Source organism: Lissotriton helveticus, chromosome 3_1 (assembly GCF_964261635.1).
Source record: "Lissotriton helveticus chromosome 3_1, aLisHel1.1, whole genome shotgun sequence".
NCBI classification, from domain to species: Eukaryota; Metazoa; Chordata; class Amphibia; order Caudata; family Salamandridae; genus Lissotriton; species Lissotriton helveticus.
The window spans coordinates 116,082,895-116,100,909 of record NC_136061.1 but is presented as its reverse complement, the minus strand read 5'-3'; the positions used below and the strand labels follow the sequence as shown (position 1 = coordinate 116,100,909).

General features: G+C 42.8%; 1 protein-coding gene across 1 annotated transcript in view; it reads left to right on the top strand.

Moving 5' to 3' along the window:
• Positions 1 to 6,553: 6,553 nt before the first annotated feature.
• The window catches only part of SLC13A5 (solute carrier family 13 member 5), a 523,479-nt gene continuing 512,017 nt past the window's right edge, over positions 6,554 to 18,015 (top strand). The window contains exon 1 of the mRNA XM_078679336.1: positions 6,554 to 6,869. The gene's annotated coding sequence lies outside the window, so the exon portion shown is untranslated. The remainder of the gene's footprint in view (positions 6,870 to 18,015) is intronic.

The window sequence follows — 18,015 nt, the reverse complement described above, 5'->3', positions numbered from 1 at the left end:
TCTTCAACATATACATGAGTCGCCTCACATCCATCACACGCCAACACAACCTCAACATCATCTCCTACGCAGACGACACCCAGCTGATCCTCTCCCTTACCAAAGACCCAAACACCACCAAAACCAACTTACACGAAGGAATGAAAGAAGTAGCCGAGTGGATGAAGAACAGCCGTTTAAAACTGAACTCGGACAAAACGGAAGTCCTCGTCTTAGGATCATCCCCCTCCGCCTGGGACGACTCATGGTGGCCACCGGCCCTGGGAACCGCACCCATACCTATGGACCACGCACGTAACCTGGGCTTCATCCTGGACTCCTCCCTCTCGATGACCAGACAAGTCAACGCCGTCTCATCTTCATGCTTCAACATTCTACGCATGCTCAAAAAAATCTTCCGCTGGATCCCCACCGAAACAAGAAAGACGGTCACCCATGCACTGGTCACAAGCTGACTGGATTACGGAAACACCCTTTACGCCGGAACCACTGCCAAACTACAGAAAAAACTCCAACGCATCCAAAACGCCTCAGCTAGACTCATACTGGACATCCCCCGTCAAGCTCACATCTCCGGTCACCTGAAAGACCTCCACTGGCTCCCCGTCAACAAGAGAATAACGTTCCGTCTCTTCACCCATGCACACAAAGCCCTCTACGACCTAGGACCCGAATGCCTCAACACGCGACTGTCCTTCTACACCCCCACCCGCCAACTACGATTGTCCAATCAAGCCCTCGCCGCAATTCCGCGCATCCATAGATCCACCATGGGGGGAAGATCCTTCTCCTACTTAGCGGCCAAAACCTGGAATTCTCTCCCCAACCACCTCCGCCTTGTACAGAACCACCTCTCCTTCAGAAAGCAACTAAAAACTTGGATATTCGATAAGTAAAGAACCCCCCCCCCCAAGCGCCTTGAGACCCTCTGGGTGAGTAGTGCGCTATACAAATTTCTGAACTTGAACTTGAACTTATGATATTGACCCTTGAGGTTGCAAGTATGTTGGGATGGCCTTCTGGGAAGATTCGGCTGGATACTGAAAAAAACATTCAAAAGGTCTTCTTGCAGTTATTCTGGTCTATTCAGACCTGCAAGGGCTTTGGGTCAAATGTTTTGGGCAGGATTACTACACTTTATTCCTAGCTGACAGCACATGTTGTTTGTGCAGGGTGATATCTAATTCAATATCCTTCAATAGTGGAACAAGACAAATCTGCCCCTTGTCACCCCAGCTGTTTGACCTCTATTTAGCACCATTTATCCAAGCTCTAAAAGTACCTTGCAGCATATGTACTAGCCCCTATCGTCACCACAACATAACCTATATTGACGTTGTGGTGGCGATAGGGGCACTGCCTAATGTAGAAGGCAGCGTTAAGCCACCTAAAGTGACTTAACGCTGCCATGTACATGCGGCGCCCTTTCACGCTATGGTTAGCATGAAGGAAGTGGGCAGTGAGTGTGGGTATGTCGTTTTTACTCTGTCCCATATGTACAAGGGTGGCGTACATAGGAGGCAGCACCAAAATTAAGACCAGGTAAAAACTGATCTTAAGATGGCGAAATGAAGGGAAAGTATTATTTCTCCTTGTTTGTTCTGTTTCCATGTGTGCTGCCTTGTGCAGCACACGTGGAAAAAGCAAAATGCCATTGTTTGTTTATGTACAGGAAGGTATACATAAAAAAACTTTTAAAAAATGACATTTCGTCACTTTCATGTGAATTGCATGAAGCAGCACGCATGAAAGTGACAATATGGCACTTCTAGGATTGTTTATGTGCAGGAAAAGACACCTTCCTACACATAAACAATCCTCACCTGCACGCAGGGTGCCGGTTTTGGCGCAAAATTGCTAAACTTAGTGCCATCTCAGGTGGAAACGCAAGGCTGTACCACATTCTTGTAAATATGGTGCAGCCTTGGATTTCAGAAATGGAGGAGAGAGGTGTTAAGCCAGGAAGGCTGACGACTCTCACCTCCACTTCCTTGTACATATCCTCCCTAGTGTTTTCCATCCTTATATTTGCTCAAACTACAGTTTAGATTACTGGCCTATGCTGATGATATTGCAATATTTCCATCTTCTGCAGAGCGTGCTCTAGTTGCAATTGAGGGGGTTTAGGGAAAATTTGTCTCGGTCTCTGTGTATGAATTAAATATTCCAAAACACCGATTGTGACCAATATACCCCCAGCACCACTAGACTCTCGTTTTATAAATTCAGATACCTATCTAGAAGTTCACGTTTCTGCTAAAATTGATGATCTTATCTCTTCAAACTATGACTCTATGTATGTAAATTTACTTGACATCTTTAAGAAATAGAATTGGTTGCATCTAAGGCTTATTAGGGGCTGCAAAGTTATCATGATGTTTCTTTTTTACCCAATGCTTGTATCTCTTTAGATCTATTCACCTTTTTCTTTCAAATGTTTTTTTTTTTTTAAAGATCAGCACCACCAGGCAGAGGGTTATCTGGCAGTACTAGAAACTGTGGTGAAGGCTCTTCAGTTAAACAAGGGTTAAGGTTCCCGGATCATCAAATAATTGACCAGGTGGCTATTCCGCCCAAAGGTGTCATAGGCACTGATTACTTTAAACATGCAACATTTAATACGTTAATTCATAAAATTTGACATCATTAGGAGACTTTGTAATATATCTCATTTGAATTTACTTAGTTGGGCCCCAACCCGAAAATGCCTGTGTACAGGATAGCTATTTAATCTGTTGGTTGAACCTAGAGCTTGAGACTTTAGGCCACATGGTTTGGCTTGGTACTTTGAATTTGTTTGAAGATTTGTAGAAGAAGTATGCAATGCAGAAAAAGGGTTTTGTTAGATATTGCAAAATAGATTACAATTTAGAAGCTTTCTAGATTCTTTTCCACCCTCTCACTGCAATTATATGCATAATTAATGTTTCAATTATTTTGTTAAAACATCTAGAAAAGTGGTTATTGGCACAGCCTATAAAATACTAAATCCTGATGGGACAGATAAAATGGAGAGTCTTGCCTCAAGGTGGACAAGGCGCTTAGACTTCCCTAATCTATAGATGACTTCAAATAAAGCATCACAATCTGTTCTTGTCTTTTTGCCCATAAATTCAAACTATTAAGTGTTCTTTACTATACCCCTCTTCGACTCCATGAATGGGTTCTTTGACTAACTCAGGATGTTTTTGTTCTCATGCTAGAAAAGCTGCAACCACTCATATTTTTGCTTTATGTCCACCTATTAAAACATATTGGGTTCAAGTGTTTTGCTCCCCTGACTATGGGTACTTTTTTGTGGGATCCTAAACTGATTATATTAGGCCAGTCAAATCAAATTCCTCCCTCTCTGACTGGTGTTTATTACTTTGCTCTGGTAGCTGCCCGCTTGGGAGTCACACGTGAGTCGCTTCAGAAGGATCCATCGAATGGAAGAGCGTTGTGGCAGGAGTTTATATCTCTATGTCGAATAGAAATATCTATAACTGAGCATAATCCATGCTGCACCAACTTGTTAAAGATTTGGGGACAGATCTACAAGAAAGTGCCGCAGCGTGACACCGCAAGCCCTTTGGCTGCGCCACGCTGCGGCCCTTTCAGAGGACAGGAATGCAACATATCTACAATGATATGTCGCATTCCGGTGCTCTCCCCTGCACTGGCGCAGAAACAGCTGCCATGTGCCGGCGCAGGCACCCTTGCACCATGGTGCAAGGATGCCTGAGCCATGAGGAGATTGCTTTTGTGAAGGAAGGGGCCCCTTCCTGCACCAAAACAATCACTGCAGGCATTTTCCTCTTTCAATGCGTGCTTTAGAATGCAGCACGCATTGAAAGAGGAAAAAATCTAGGAGAAATTAAAATATTTCTCCTCGTTTCGCTTGGTTACGCCACCCCTATGGTGGCGCAGCAAACTGACGCATTTCCAGGTTTACGATTCCTCGTAAATCTAGAAATGCATCAGTGGACATGGGTGTTGCGTGGGAACACCCACAGCAACACCCATGTCCCGCCCCTAACAGGCAAAGTGTTGCATGAACAGGGGCGATATTTACAAGCACAGGTTAAGTCACGCAGGGTGACTTTACCTGTGCTTGGAAATATCCTTTAGCAGGCTGCGCCACTGGTGTGTCACGCAACGTGATGCACCGGCGGCGCATGGGGCTTGTAAATCTGCCCCTCCGTATCCTATTTAAGAATGGATGATTTCACTTGTTCTTGGTTATGCTAATGAATTGCTATAAGAATGAACTTGATATATGTTTGACTTCCATTTATTGTTTTGTATGTTTAATTCCTGGTTTTATTGGCACATACCTCGTATAACGCACCCTGCACATTGTATCGCTTCTGTTGGACTTGGCCCTTTTGGCAGGTTAACCCCGAAACTTTTTGCTTTTGCCTAGCCTGTTTCTGTAACCTGGTGTTGGTGATTTTAGGCCTCTGCGCACTTTTTCACTGTGATCCAGTGAAAAGTGTGTGCGCTCTCTGTTAATGCATGGGGAATATGTCTGACCATGGTAGTTCCTGATGGGTGGGGAGTGCAGGGTCGTGTTTGGTATGTGCGAACTAGTGAGATTAAATGCTGCGCCATGATGTGCACGGATTTAATGTGTCTAGTTTGTAAGTGCCACTTCTAGAAGTTTGCATGCCTGTGCAGTGAATGTGAATTGACTGACTGGCTTGTGATTGGCTGGAGCTGGCTGGTGTGCCTGGCTCCAGGAGTCAGGATGGGTCTGCCCCGGTGGTGAAAGGAGAGATCTGCATGTCGATGGGAGGGAGGAGTACACCTGGGACCTGAATAGGGCTGGGCCTTCCCTCCACAATGCTGGCTCCACCCCCTGTGGTGTGTCTGATGTCCGTGACCCATCCTGTGAATAGGCAGAGGGGCTGAGCACAGCAAAGTGCTCCAGAATGTAAATTAGGCCCTGGAATGCGTTTTCCTTTACATTCCGACAATCTCTTATTCTTTTAAATTCTCCTCAGAGTTTCCTGAGTGGAAAGTATTTGAAAAATAAATCATTCAATTTATAAAGATTGAAAACTTTGAACTTAATGTACAGTTTTGAGATAGCATAAGATGTGTGTTTTCCTTTCCTTCCTTATTTAGATTTTTGATTTTACTTTTGTTAGACAATAGTTTACAGATACACATTGCCAAAGCCTGCCAACCAGGTAGCAGCCCATCCTAAAGGACAGAGGGGCCACTGCCCTCACCTTTTGGACATAAAGTGTGTCTGTCAGGCTGAACAAAGCGCAGCCTCACAGACACTTTTTATTTTCAAGTCTGACATGCGCTAAATGTGCAGGCTCCTGGCTGCCTCAGTTGACCTTTGCTGGGCTGAGGATGTCACAGTTCCTGTGGGCGTGGCCTCCTCAGCACTGCGACGGTCTTTGAGGTCCTCCGTCTGTGACAAGGGGAGCCTCAATGATAGCCTTGCACCTGGGCACTTCAGTTTAATGCCCTGGATTTCTTAGGGCAGAGTGTCTATCACTGACACCTCCTCACAAAGTGGGTGGGGTCAGCAGTCCCTCTGACCCCATCCTACTCTTGACGAGGTCGGGACCGCTGCCTCTCCTCATTGGCTGAACTAAGGTCAGCCAGTGAAGGGAGGCAGCAGTCCCAACTCTGTTGGCACCTCTGAGGCATCCCTCCCCGAGAGCAGCAGCAGGAAAGTGTTGTGTTTTTATTGACTGGTGCCTGAATGTGTGAATGTATGTGCACTTGTGAGTGAGTGTTGTGAAAGGGTGTGTGTACGCGTCTGCATGTAAATTATTGGGTTTAAGTGAGTGTGCATGTGTGTGTGGGTCTCCTCCAAGTTGTATTTACTGGCCGCCACTGCTGCCAACTCACACAGTACCACCGCGGGTTACATGATTTCAGCTCTCTTCACACGGTCACCCAGTGATGATCCAAAATCACATTATGGAGGGCGGGAAGATGAGCTGAACACCACTGCACAAAGTGGCTTTTCAGCTTGACTTTGGTGGCTGTCAGCCGATGTCCATTACGGGTATAAAAACACACTAGGACATTGGTGAAAGCTTCAGTGACGCGTTGTGTGTTTTTGGGAGGGAGAAGGTGGGGGATTTTGGGGATGGGGAAGAGTGACTCATAGATAGCTCTCAGCACGAGGCCCCACCCCTCCAAGGTTGCACCCCTCCTCACATGTTTCAATGTATTTGTTATTTGGCATCTCACATTATAAAGGCAGGGCCACTTGGAGTTGCCAGTGCTTGTTTTTATTGATCCCTTTCCAGTCACAAGACGCTTTTCCAGGGAGGACAAGCTGTACAAAATGCTCCTGGTAAATCCACACTCACATTCTTGAGCGCAGAGTCAAAATGTGCGAAAACATTGTGCAAGTGTTTCTATGGTGCAAGCATAAGGGATCGGAAGCCCTTATTTGCATGAAAAAGACTTTTAAAGAGAGAAAAACGGGAATGAAGCCAAGATTAAATTTGTGAGCTCGGGCCCCTTTTTTTCACACCCACATCCTTGCTCATTCCAAGGGTTGGACCGGTCTCACTCTGAAGTTCGCGGCAGGGTCGTGAATGGAAAGCTCGCGCACAAAGAGGCCCTTGGTGTCCGCGCGCGCTGGGCCAGCGGCCTGGTGCCAGCAGACGGGGTCTCAAGAGGCTTGCAGGGTTTTCTGAGAAAATGTCAGGCGGAGCACATTAGGAGTGTGTTTGAACACTCCACGGGTGTTGGACAGGGCCGCGGACGCAGCAGAACATTTCATCACAGGGATTGCTTCATGGTGAGGGCTTCATTGGAAAGTGGAAAACATTTTAGGGGAAAACTGCGTTTTCTTACTCGGAGAGTACTGCTTTTGATTCCTTGGCGTGGACACAGCGAGCATCCATCAGGTGAGCGTAAATACATACATTTCTATGTACGGTCATAGCGCGAATAGTTCCACAGTAAACATTTCAATGCAAATTGAAAAATTTATGCTTCAGTTATCTCTCGGTTGGCGTTGGGCTAGGGAAGTGATTGTAGGGGCTTTTGAGTTTGTGGCATTATTCATTGCAAACACATCAATAACTTTACTGAGTGACCAGCAAACCTTGCAGCCGCTAAATGCATTGGGGCATATTTACGTCTTCTGGCGCATCTCTGCAAATCAGCAGGGATGCGCCAGAACCGATGCTCATGCAATGTGGAGAAGTGTGGCTCAGGGGTTAGAGGCAGCAGACCCGGAAGCTGAGATCGGTCCTGGACCAGGGTTCAATTCCCTGCCTCAGCGGGTCTTGGGCTAAAAATTCCACGGACTCGATAATTCTCGCCCCGGTGCCTCCTCGACTCACGGGTTCACACTCTGCGACTCTGGGCAATAGCTTGCTTAATCTCCACAACGGCCCCTCGCGGCGGGATGCCTGACTTTCACCTTGTGGATACCCTGCTATCTCACAGGGGAATATCAGGACGGGTTCCCTAAGCAAGTGCCGGGAAACCCACTGCGGGTAGCTGTGCGCTATATAAGCTCAACTACATTTACATTCCCTCCTTGCGCCACCACAGATGCGCCGCATTTACAATGCGGCGCACCATGGTGCAAGGAAGGGCAGATGCGTGACGCAACTCCGGCAATGCTCAGAGCCGCCCAATACTTATCATGCTGCGTCAGTTCTTACACCTGCTTCAAGCAGGCATAAGGAATTGACGTAGCAGCGTCGCAGAAGTGCCTGCGTGAAATCTTGTAGATTTCACGCAAGCACTTTTGCGAGGCACACAGGCGCCGGAACGCCCACCCTGCATGGGAACGCCCCCATTGTGGCGCTGGGCATTATACCGTGACGCATCTCCCTAGATGCCTCACGTTGTAAATGCCTCGCACGGATGCGCCACGTTTACGCCGCTGTTGCGTGACGCAAGGTGGCGTAAACGTGGCGCAAGGGGCTTGTAAATCTGCCCCAAAGTGCCTATTGAACTATTTTAAAAATTTAAAGAAGCAAAATAGAATTCAAAGGGTGGATTGTAAGCACGGTCATCTCAGCGTTTGCGCGCGACTATGTCACAGATTCAAGAAGCGCTGGTTTGAATATATATATATATATAATCCATACTAATATTATAAACAGAGAGCCCAAACCTTTGAGGCGGGTAATCTCAGTAACCACAGCACCAATCACAACACCCAATACAGCGTTTGAAAGGGCAGTTGCAGCATAAGGACATAGGCTATGCAGATGGCCACCATATAAATTTTTTTTTTTAATTGTTTTTATTAACTTTTCAAGAAACATTGGTGTTCATCACAATCATACAGTGCAAGACATACAATTGTACCGTAGGACACCATATACATTTAAAAGGTAAAAGAACCGTGCCAGCAAAGTAGTCCCTTGTGGGTGTGTCTGCGTTGTGCTGTGTGCGTGGGCTGGGGGCGTGACTAACGCTGGGGGCGTGTGGTACGGCCATCACATCGTGGGCTGTGGGTGTGTTGTTGGGGCGTGACAAACGCTGGGGGCGTGTCTCCGCCCTTCATGCTATGTGAGTCGTACATACAAGCGCCAATGACGTTGCTGCGCAGCATCAAGGGCCATGCTGGGGGCGTGACACGATGGAGGTGTGAGAAACGCTGGGGGCGTGTGTCCGACCTTCATGCCATGTGAATACAATTTCGCCGCATCAAGGGGCACGCTGGGGGTGTGAGAAACGCTGGGGGCGTGTGCTACGCTCTGCCCTTCATGCCATGTGGGTCATACATTAATCAGAAGATCGTCTGCTGTGGCCGTGTGCTGGGGGCATGACAAACGCGTTCAGCTAGAGGCCTGGTAAGTAACATTACTGCAGCCTCTCCTGCGCGCTGTTACTGAACTCTCTAATTCAACAAAATTAGACGCACCTGCTGCCATCAACCAGGGCTCTAGCCGGGCTCAGGCGGCGGATCAGTATACTAATTACACGCGCCTGATAACATCAACCAGGGCTGCAGCTGGGCCTCCAGCGGAGGAACACGCACCTGCTAACATCAAACAGGCCTGCATCTGGGCCTCGAGCGGGGAACACACAAATGAGCGTGTCTGCGGGGACAATTACTGCAGCCTCTCCTACTCGCTGTCACTGAACTCTCTCATTAAACGGATTTACCCGCGGCTAACTCTCTCATTCAAAGACATTACACGCGCCTGCTAACATCAACCAGGGCTGTAGCCGGGCTCAGGCGGCGTATCACTACACCAATTACACGCGCCTGCTAACATCAACCAGGGCTGCAGCTGGCCCTTCTCCGTCCCTATTCTAATGAAACAAAAAATGTTGTCTACCGCGAGAGTTTAAAATAAATTGCCCTTGCCAAATCCACACATTACACACATTCTATTACATACTCGGACAACGTCGGGACGGGCTGCTAGTATATATATATATATATAAATATATATATATATATATTCACTGAAAAAACCATAGGTTATAGACCATATATAGTTAGGAATTAGCATTTACAAAACCTTGAAAATTCAGTGAAAAAACCATAGGTTATAGACCATATATAGTTAGGAATTAGCATTTAGAAAACCTTATTTTACTCACACAAAACCATTGAAATTCCATATATAGTTAGTTGCACTAACTATATATCGCGCACCCGCAATCCACTGCTGATGATGTCACATATTACATCATTCATGACATGGTCAGTGACATCACTGATGACATCTCAAATGACATCACTGATGACATCACTGATGACATCTCAAATGACATCACTGATGACATCATCTAGTGTCTGTGTGTTTTTGTAAAGTTTAAATATGTTTTACATATTGAAGAATGAGTGGATGTATGGAAGACTGAGTGTGTGTGTGGCTGGCTGGGAGGTGTGTGACTGTGCATATCAATGTGTACTTGTATCAGTGATTGTATAAGAGAGTAAGTATGTGTTAGTATATGTGTGAAAAGTATGGTGTTCTGTGTTTAACTGTATAGATGAGGAAATCGAAGTGTGATTGATTCTTCACAGGACTGACTAGGTGTATGAGTGCATATGATAGTGTTGTAATAATGAGTAACTGTATGTATGAGTGATTGTATGGGTGAATGAGTGAATGTGTGTGTAGACGTAGGAATCAGTGAGTGCGTATGTAGTAACTGGTATTGGTGTGTCATGATGTCATCAGTGATGTCATTTGAGATGTCATCAGTGATGTCATCAGTGATGTCATTTGAGATGTCATCAGTGATGTCATCAGTGATGTCACTGACCATGTCATGAATGATGTAATATGTGACATCATCAGCAGTGGATTGCGGGTGCGCGATATATAGTTAGTGCAACTAACTATATATGGAATTTCAATGGTTTTGTGTGAGTAAAATAAGGTTTTCTAAATGCTAATTCCTAACTATATATGGTCTATAACCTATGGTTTTTTCACTGAATTTTCAAGGTTTTGTAAATGCTAATTCCTAACTATATATGGTCTATAAACTATGGTTTTTTCAGTGAATTTCATTGGTTTTTTAACAGCTAATATCTGTAGCTGTAAAATGTATTCTTCTTTAAATCCAAAAATATATTTGATATGTTTATTAATAACTTTTTTTTTAAATATTTTTTTTTCTTCGTTCCCGCTTCGCGAATCGGGAAGCTTCCCGTTAGCTGACCTTGATGCCGCGAAATAGACCGCGAGCCGGTAAACGTTTCTTTACCGCAACTGCCGCGTTAGAAAACAACATCGTGACGCCTCCCGTCCGCATGACGTTTCGCGTTGTCGCGTGATACGTCATATGACGTGCTACGTTAGCGAACTGGTACGCTTACCGAGTCGCAAAGCACAGGTTTCTGGAAGCAAACCGGGAGGCCCTGCAAAGCGCGTAACGTAAACACAGCAGGTCATGTGACTTGGTAATAACACTTTTCATTGGTTCATTTCACTTTTGCTTTCCTAATGATGTAAGACTAGGTCATATAATCTAAAATGAACACTTTTCATTGGTTGAGAACTATTGTTTTTCCCAAATGATGAAAATCCCTCCTTCTTTCCTCACTCTGACTTTCATCATTGTGAGAGAAAGACCCTTTGTTACCAGTGAGCAATGGCTTCTTTAGTAGCTTCAGCTGGTGCTTCCCCACCACCTCCACCACATCCAAGGAAGAGTGGACCACCTGCTAAAGTTATAATTCAGCAAGAAGAGGAAGAAGAGGAACAGGACGACCTAGATAATCTCCCTATTATGGCCAGAAGATCTGTTGTACCGGAAGTAACGGGACCAGAGGGCAGGGAGATGGTGCCAAATATACAAACGAGATTTCGTGAAGTAAAACAAGTCTGCGTACATTGCAGTGGATTCATTTGCTACGGAGAAAGTAGCATCACTCTGATCAACAGAGCTATTGACAATCATGCTCATGTTTGTCCGAAACGCCCCAAACAATAAATTCTTTTTTTTTGTTTTGTTGCTCCTGTTGAGCCCTTTACAATGAATCGTTTTCGTTGCCCCCTCCGAAAAAAAACCAAAAAAAATATAAAACTGTTCAGAAAAATTCAAAAAAAGTAAAAAAATGTTCAGAAAAATAATAAAAAAAATATAAAACAACAAAAACAATTAAAAAAAAGTTCTTTTCAGAACTACCTCACCGTTATTAAAAAATTGGTACAATATTTGGAACTGTGCCAACCTCTATTTCTCTTAGTTCGCTTCCCAGTTCGCTCCCCGGTACGCGAACCGGAAGCGAACCAAAAATGTTTTTTTTTTTAAAAAGAACAGTAAGTATAAGGGAAGGAAACAGACAGTTATGTTAAAAGAAAGACAGCTATAGGGGAGTAAACTAGAGATACTATTACCCGTAATCCACTGCTGATGATGTCACATATTACATCATTCATGACATGCTCAGTGACATCATCAGCAGAGGATTGCGGGTAACAGTATCCCTAGTTTATTCCCTATAGCTGTGTTTCTTTTAACATAACTGTCTTTTTCCTTCCCTTATACTTACTGTTCTTTTTAAAAAAAAATTTTTAGATCAGTCAGAAACAGTGAAAGTAATGAAATATAAAAGACTACGTAGAATATGAGCACTGTATGCAACAACTTTGACACTTACAGAAGCCTCACCTTCTCCATGCCTCCTACACAGTTCTACATGTACATCATAAATGCAAACAGAACAGAATTAATTATACATGTTAAATGGTTTATTTTTGCTGTTCTCAGAATGTATCAAATTTCACTAAAACAGTGACTTGAAGGTATTCATCATATAACAGCGGGGAAAAAAAAACACAATCAAAATGATTGTGTTTAAAAAACCCATACAACATAACAAATCAGAATTCAGAACTCCTTAAAGTTAACTTACTTTCCATGACGGCCAAGGATGTCCTATGAACAGCTTACACTCTGTTGTGCTGTTATTACTTTCAACCCGCCACTTTCTGAAAGAAAACCTCCATCGTTTTCAAAAACATGTTACATACAATAAATGACTTCTCGCTCTCTACCACACGTTTCCACAAGGCCAAATCGTGTCTGAGCCATTTATAACTCTTAGAATTCTATTAAGCCAATCCCGTCATGTTGTATTTCCGCAACTTTCACAATTAAAATGTTGAAGATCATTTTCACAATCCTGGACTAGTAATATCTTCCCCTTCTTGCTCAATCATGTTCTACATTTCCTATCACACTGATACTGCTTACTATGAAGCAGACTTACACTACCTTTATGACTAGTACAATTATTTAATTCTCTACATCACTTTTAATGACAAAGCAATGTAAAACAGTAGACAGCATTGCAGACTTACATTCCCTCTACTCCATGTTTTGATTGGCTGCTTCAATTAGCTTATAAAAAGAAACAGTTTTTATGAACTCATTCAAAGTGCACGTATTTCTCCATGACGTCCAGTGTTATGGTAAGAACTTATGTCTCTGCACTACACTTATCCTCAAGGCCAAATTGTGTAGGAGCCATTAGAACTTCTTGAAATTCCTCAGAGCACATCCCGAGATTCTTTCCCTAAAATTTTGGTTTTAAAAACACCAGGTAAGAGTTTTTAAGGTCATACGGCAATTTTTTGTTTTTGAAAATTAAAACAGAATCATTGCAGAATGACCAGCCATTTCTACACTTTAAATAAGCTGTATAATGTCCTGATGTTATTGAAGGACCATCATGATATATAATTGCTACAGTTACAAAAGTCCTTCCTGATATTGACAACTGTGAAGCCACAACATTTTTAATTAAAGTTGTCAATTTTGTTTCATCAGGCCTACATCGTTGGAACATTAAAATGACATACTGGCCATATGTTCGTATAAATAATGTGGACATCATTTCAGATTTACATTGGCTACACTCCATGTTGTGATCAGCTGCATTTACTAGCTTATTAAAAGAGACTGATTTACTGTCTGGCAAAGTTAAATATATAAATCTTTCTGAGTCTACACTAGTAGTACTTGATACCCTACAGTTCTTGCAGTCATGCTGCCATTGATAAGAAAGCCCAAACAGGTGATCTACATCTACACCTTCATCATGCAATACATCAAGCATATACATTAAAAACTCCTGACAATCTTGCTGACTATTTTGAGAGAATTGTGTTTGGCCTGAACATCTGTCTAACAGATTTCTAATTTCAGACACACTTTCTATGTTTGTTCTATCAGTGCTACATTTCTCTAACACAGAATTTAACAAACTGCAAAATCTTTGATCAGAATTGACCACAATCTCTTCTTTTACATTTTCTAGAGAAAACAAAACATTAACCACTACATTAGCATAGCAGTTGACACCAGAACTGTTTTCAAATTGAAAACCAACAACATCTTCAACAGAATCCTTTTTGTTTCTGCTTATAATTTCAGGTTCATCGACTTTTCATCTTTTAGCTACAACCTCCCCAGTATTGGTCACATTTCTTCGTTTCCGGCCTACCACACGTTTCTCAAACAAAGGATACTGAGGCAAATGTGGCGCATACTCTCTTCTTAACCTATTGTATTCCTTAACACAATCTAGATCCGCACAAATGTTTGTGACATCACACTCAATCAAGTACAATCCCGATAAAGTTCTAACTCGTGACAATGCCACATATGCCATACCCTCCTTGAACACAGAACTGCCAATATTCACCAATGCACAGTCTACACTTAAACCTTGCGATTTATGGATTGTCACCACATATTCCAAGCAAACAGGAAACTGCTTACGACGAACATATAAGTCTTTTACAAGCAAAAATCTAGCAGAACAACGAGCAATTAGCTGTACTTCCTCAATGCCATCAAATTTAATTTTTAAAAATTCAATTCCATCTCTATTTCTGTATTTCACAAAATCAACAACATTACCCATTGATCCATTTACCAGACCTCTTTCAACATGTAAATTCCTTCTTAAAATTATACGGCAGTTCAAGCACACATTCAGAGTCTTTTCAAAACCCGCAGTTTTAGATATACTCTTCTCTAATGAATCCAATTTTGTTTTCAGATTCTCAGACAAAATAATTGTTGATCCCATATGCTCTACTCTGTCAATAGCTTCCAGTTTCACAATCTCTTGCTTTTCTAAATGCAACATTTTGTTGTTGAATTTGGCACATTCTGCAAGAGTTGGCATCAAACATATTCCAGATTTTTTCTCAGTAACTTTCTGAAAAATATTCTCAGGCACAACATCTTCGTCTGGATATAAATTTGTCAGTAATCGTGCATGTAAAGCTTCTTTCCCATGCTCGGTCACTTTTCCAATTCTAACATCTTGTAGAATAGTCTTGTAAACTTCATCCTTTGCCTGACGCATATTTTCATGCAGTTCAGCATAATTGAAGTTTAACCATATATTGATGTTGCCAATGCTCCCTAAGCACTTCCTGGTATCTTCATGCGTGAGCATTTTGAACACAGGTTGCCCTTTCACTGGTGTCAGCTGCAGAAGATCTCCAAAAACAATGATGTGTTTGCCACCAAATAACACATCATACTCTGTTTTGAGAACTTCTTGCATTCTCAAATGCACAAAGGCAAGCATGACATTGGAAACCATGCTTACTTCGTCAATGATAAGAAGTTTCATTTTCCTCAAGACTCTTGAAACTTCAAAACAAGCATCTCCAGATAGCTTGTGATATTCTAATTTGTTGTCATGCTCCACTGGCAGCATCAGTAAACGATGTAAAGTAATCCCTTTAATGTTATGTGCTGCCAGTCCAGTTGGAGCGGTGACAACACAAGACAGCGATGACTCTGTCCTTTCCTGCAAATAACATGAAATTGCTTTAATAAGGAAACTTTTTCCAGTTCCTGCTTCTCCACTCACATACAGTCGGACAGGCTTCAACGACGTACATGAGCACTCTTTCTTGTCATGACTTAATCCATGATCAATTTGCATGGTAAGTTCGTCATATATTTTCCTCTGCTCAACGTTGAGTTGTCTCTCCAACTCTTCTAAGTTATCCGCATCCTCCTGAGCATGTGCCATGGCTCTTTCCACTTCATTCATAGCAGTGGCAGCTTCATTTTCGATAAGAGGTCCTCCTAGTGGATCCTGACTCAATGAAGCAGAACTCTGACTGTCCTGAGAACTGTCTCTGGCAATCTCGGCTGCAATCGTTGCTTCCTGCTCAATTTCCACATTCAACATTTCTACATATTTGGGAAAAGCAGGACATTCTATGGTCTCCTTGGCAGCATTGAATGAGTCTTCGTAACAAAGGAAATCTCCAAGCAGTTCCTCTTCTGCACGCCATGGCTTAAAAAGTTGCAAAAGTGCTAAATAGAAAAACTCCTTTTTTTCAGGAGATTCGCCACTCAATTTTCGATGGTTTATCAAGTGGCATTTTCTTTGCTTGACCAGACATCCCTCACTTCCTATTACAGCATACACTCCTTTCTCAGTATCTTCTTTGATGTTCCTCTTGAATATGTAATTTTGCAGAACCTCATACAGACAAACATTCTCGAGGTGACTGCTTCGATTTGGATAATATGTATCCAACATGTTGCTCTTCAAAATGTCGGTACTGTTTGGCTCCTTTTCCGCCAAATACTCAATTTCCCGCACAGGTTTCAGAACTCGATTACGCGTTGCAGCAAGACCAACACTCGCCCAAACGATACTCCTGGACTTGGCATAGAGACTTGCTGAAGACAACCGGTCAGAACATTCGTAAGCTCCGATTTCTCGATGCGACAACATCTTCAGACTGAAACTGTACAACTTCTTGCTGAGGCTCTTTTCATGGGAAATGTCCTCCCACATATCCTTCAATTCTGTCTTCTCTTTTTTGGTGATGTAAGATGTCACATACCGAGCCACAGCCATACAGTTATCAGCCACAAACTGTATATCCATGTTAGCATTCCACATGGACAAAATCACCGGGTTGTAGTCGTTGATGTACTTGGACTCTTCGTTCCTCTTCAAATTGTATGTGTGTTTAGGTGATTTCTTCATCACATTATGTCGCAGCGAAGACATCAAACTGTTTACTCTTCCTTTAGAAATCACCGGTCGTGGAAAGCCGAAACGACATTTGGTGTAGAACTTGTCCTTGTTTCGGAATTTACGACGGCAGTACTTTCCACATCGATGGCTTTGGAAACGCAGAACTTTTTCTCTTAGGCTTTTCTTCTCCTTTGCGTTTGGAACAGCACACGTAGAATACTGTTGGATGAAACTCATCACTGAGTCTTCTGGATCCGTTCCAAATTTAGGTGCATCCTTGATCCACAACAACATATGTATATGAGGAGCACCTCTTGCTTGGTACTCCTTTCTCCAGAAGAAATCCAACACCTCTCCAAGAGGTGGATTCTTCTTATTCATGATGAAAGACATCATAGCTTCAAATCTATGATTGAAGTACCTACATACATTGACTGGATCCAAAGAGCACAGTTCTCCGGGTGTCTTGAATTCGATGTTATCTACGTTAGCATTTGCCTCTCGTAGAAATTCAAGTAAGTCTTCCCAGCCATACTCGGCACAGCTCAGAGTGAGGAACCATGTGGGAGTACCTAAGTTCCTCAGCATACATTTTAAATCACCATGACGACGGTACCAGTACTCATTAGTACCACGCTGACACGCCATGAGATTAATCAGGTGAGAATCCAAAATACTGTCTTGGACATTGACTTTATCCATAAAGTCACTTGCCGAGATGTTTTGCATGTGTATACCACTTTTCAAGATGTGGTTCACTGCATATGACAGTCCAGACAGATCGCTTTCAAACAGGAGATGAAACAAATAAGGAATGCATTGTCGAAACCTAGCATCTCCTGCATACAATCGCAAAGTCCGGTATTCAGAAGCAGGAATTTGATGAGGTCGCTCATCATATCTTCCTCCCTGACCTGTTGGAAAAAGCTGTGGGAAACACCGAGCTTCCAAACTTTCCTCCCAAATACTAATGGGACTCCCTTTGGCTTGTTTCATTTGAAACAACTCAATAGCATTCCCCATGACTTCCTTGGAATGCAAAGGATGAACACTATAATGTTCATATATTTCTTCACTAGTAGAGGGTTCTACTTTCTCAATTTGACCAGCACACAAATCGCTATCCTCTTCCTCACTTACTTCCTCTTCTGCAACATATACATTCTTGTAGAATTTATTATTTTTTTTCAAATACAATGTTGCCTTTTTAACTTTCCTAACATCTACTAAATCTTGCCATATTTTCTTATTCTTTGTCGGAACCCCATTAACTAAGATAACCAGAGGTTCCTCGTCCACTTTTTCTACTCCAATTGTGTTAATGTTTTTCTTCAAATCTAGAGGCAAATAAACAACTCTTCCCTTTAATCCTCTCTGTAAATCTGATGGAGGCAATTTCCCTGTCTTTGGCTCCATTCTTACAATAGCCTGAAAGGGATGGATACTTTGAATCAAAATAGATTCATAAGTATTTAAATCCTTCAATTCAGAAGGAATCTCAATCAATTCCAGATTATTATGAACTGCTCTAGCAGGCATCTGGTTTTGATTTAATTTGTTACAACAATAAGTACACAAACGTTGATCCA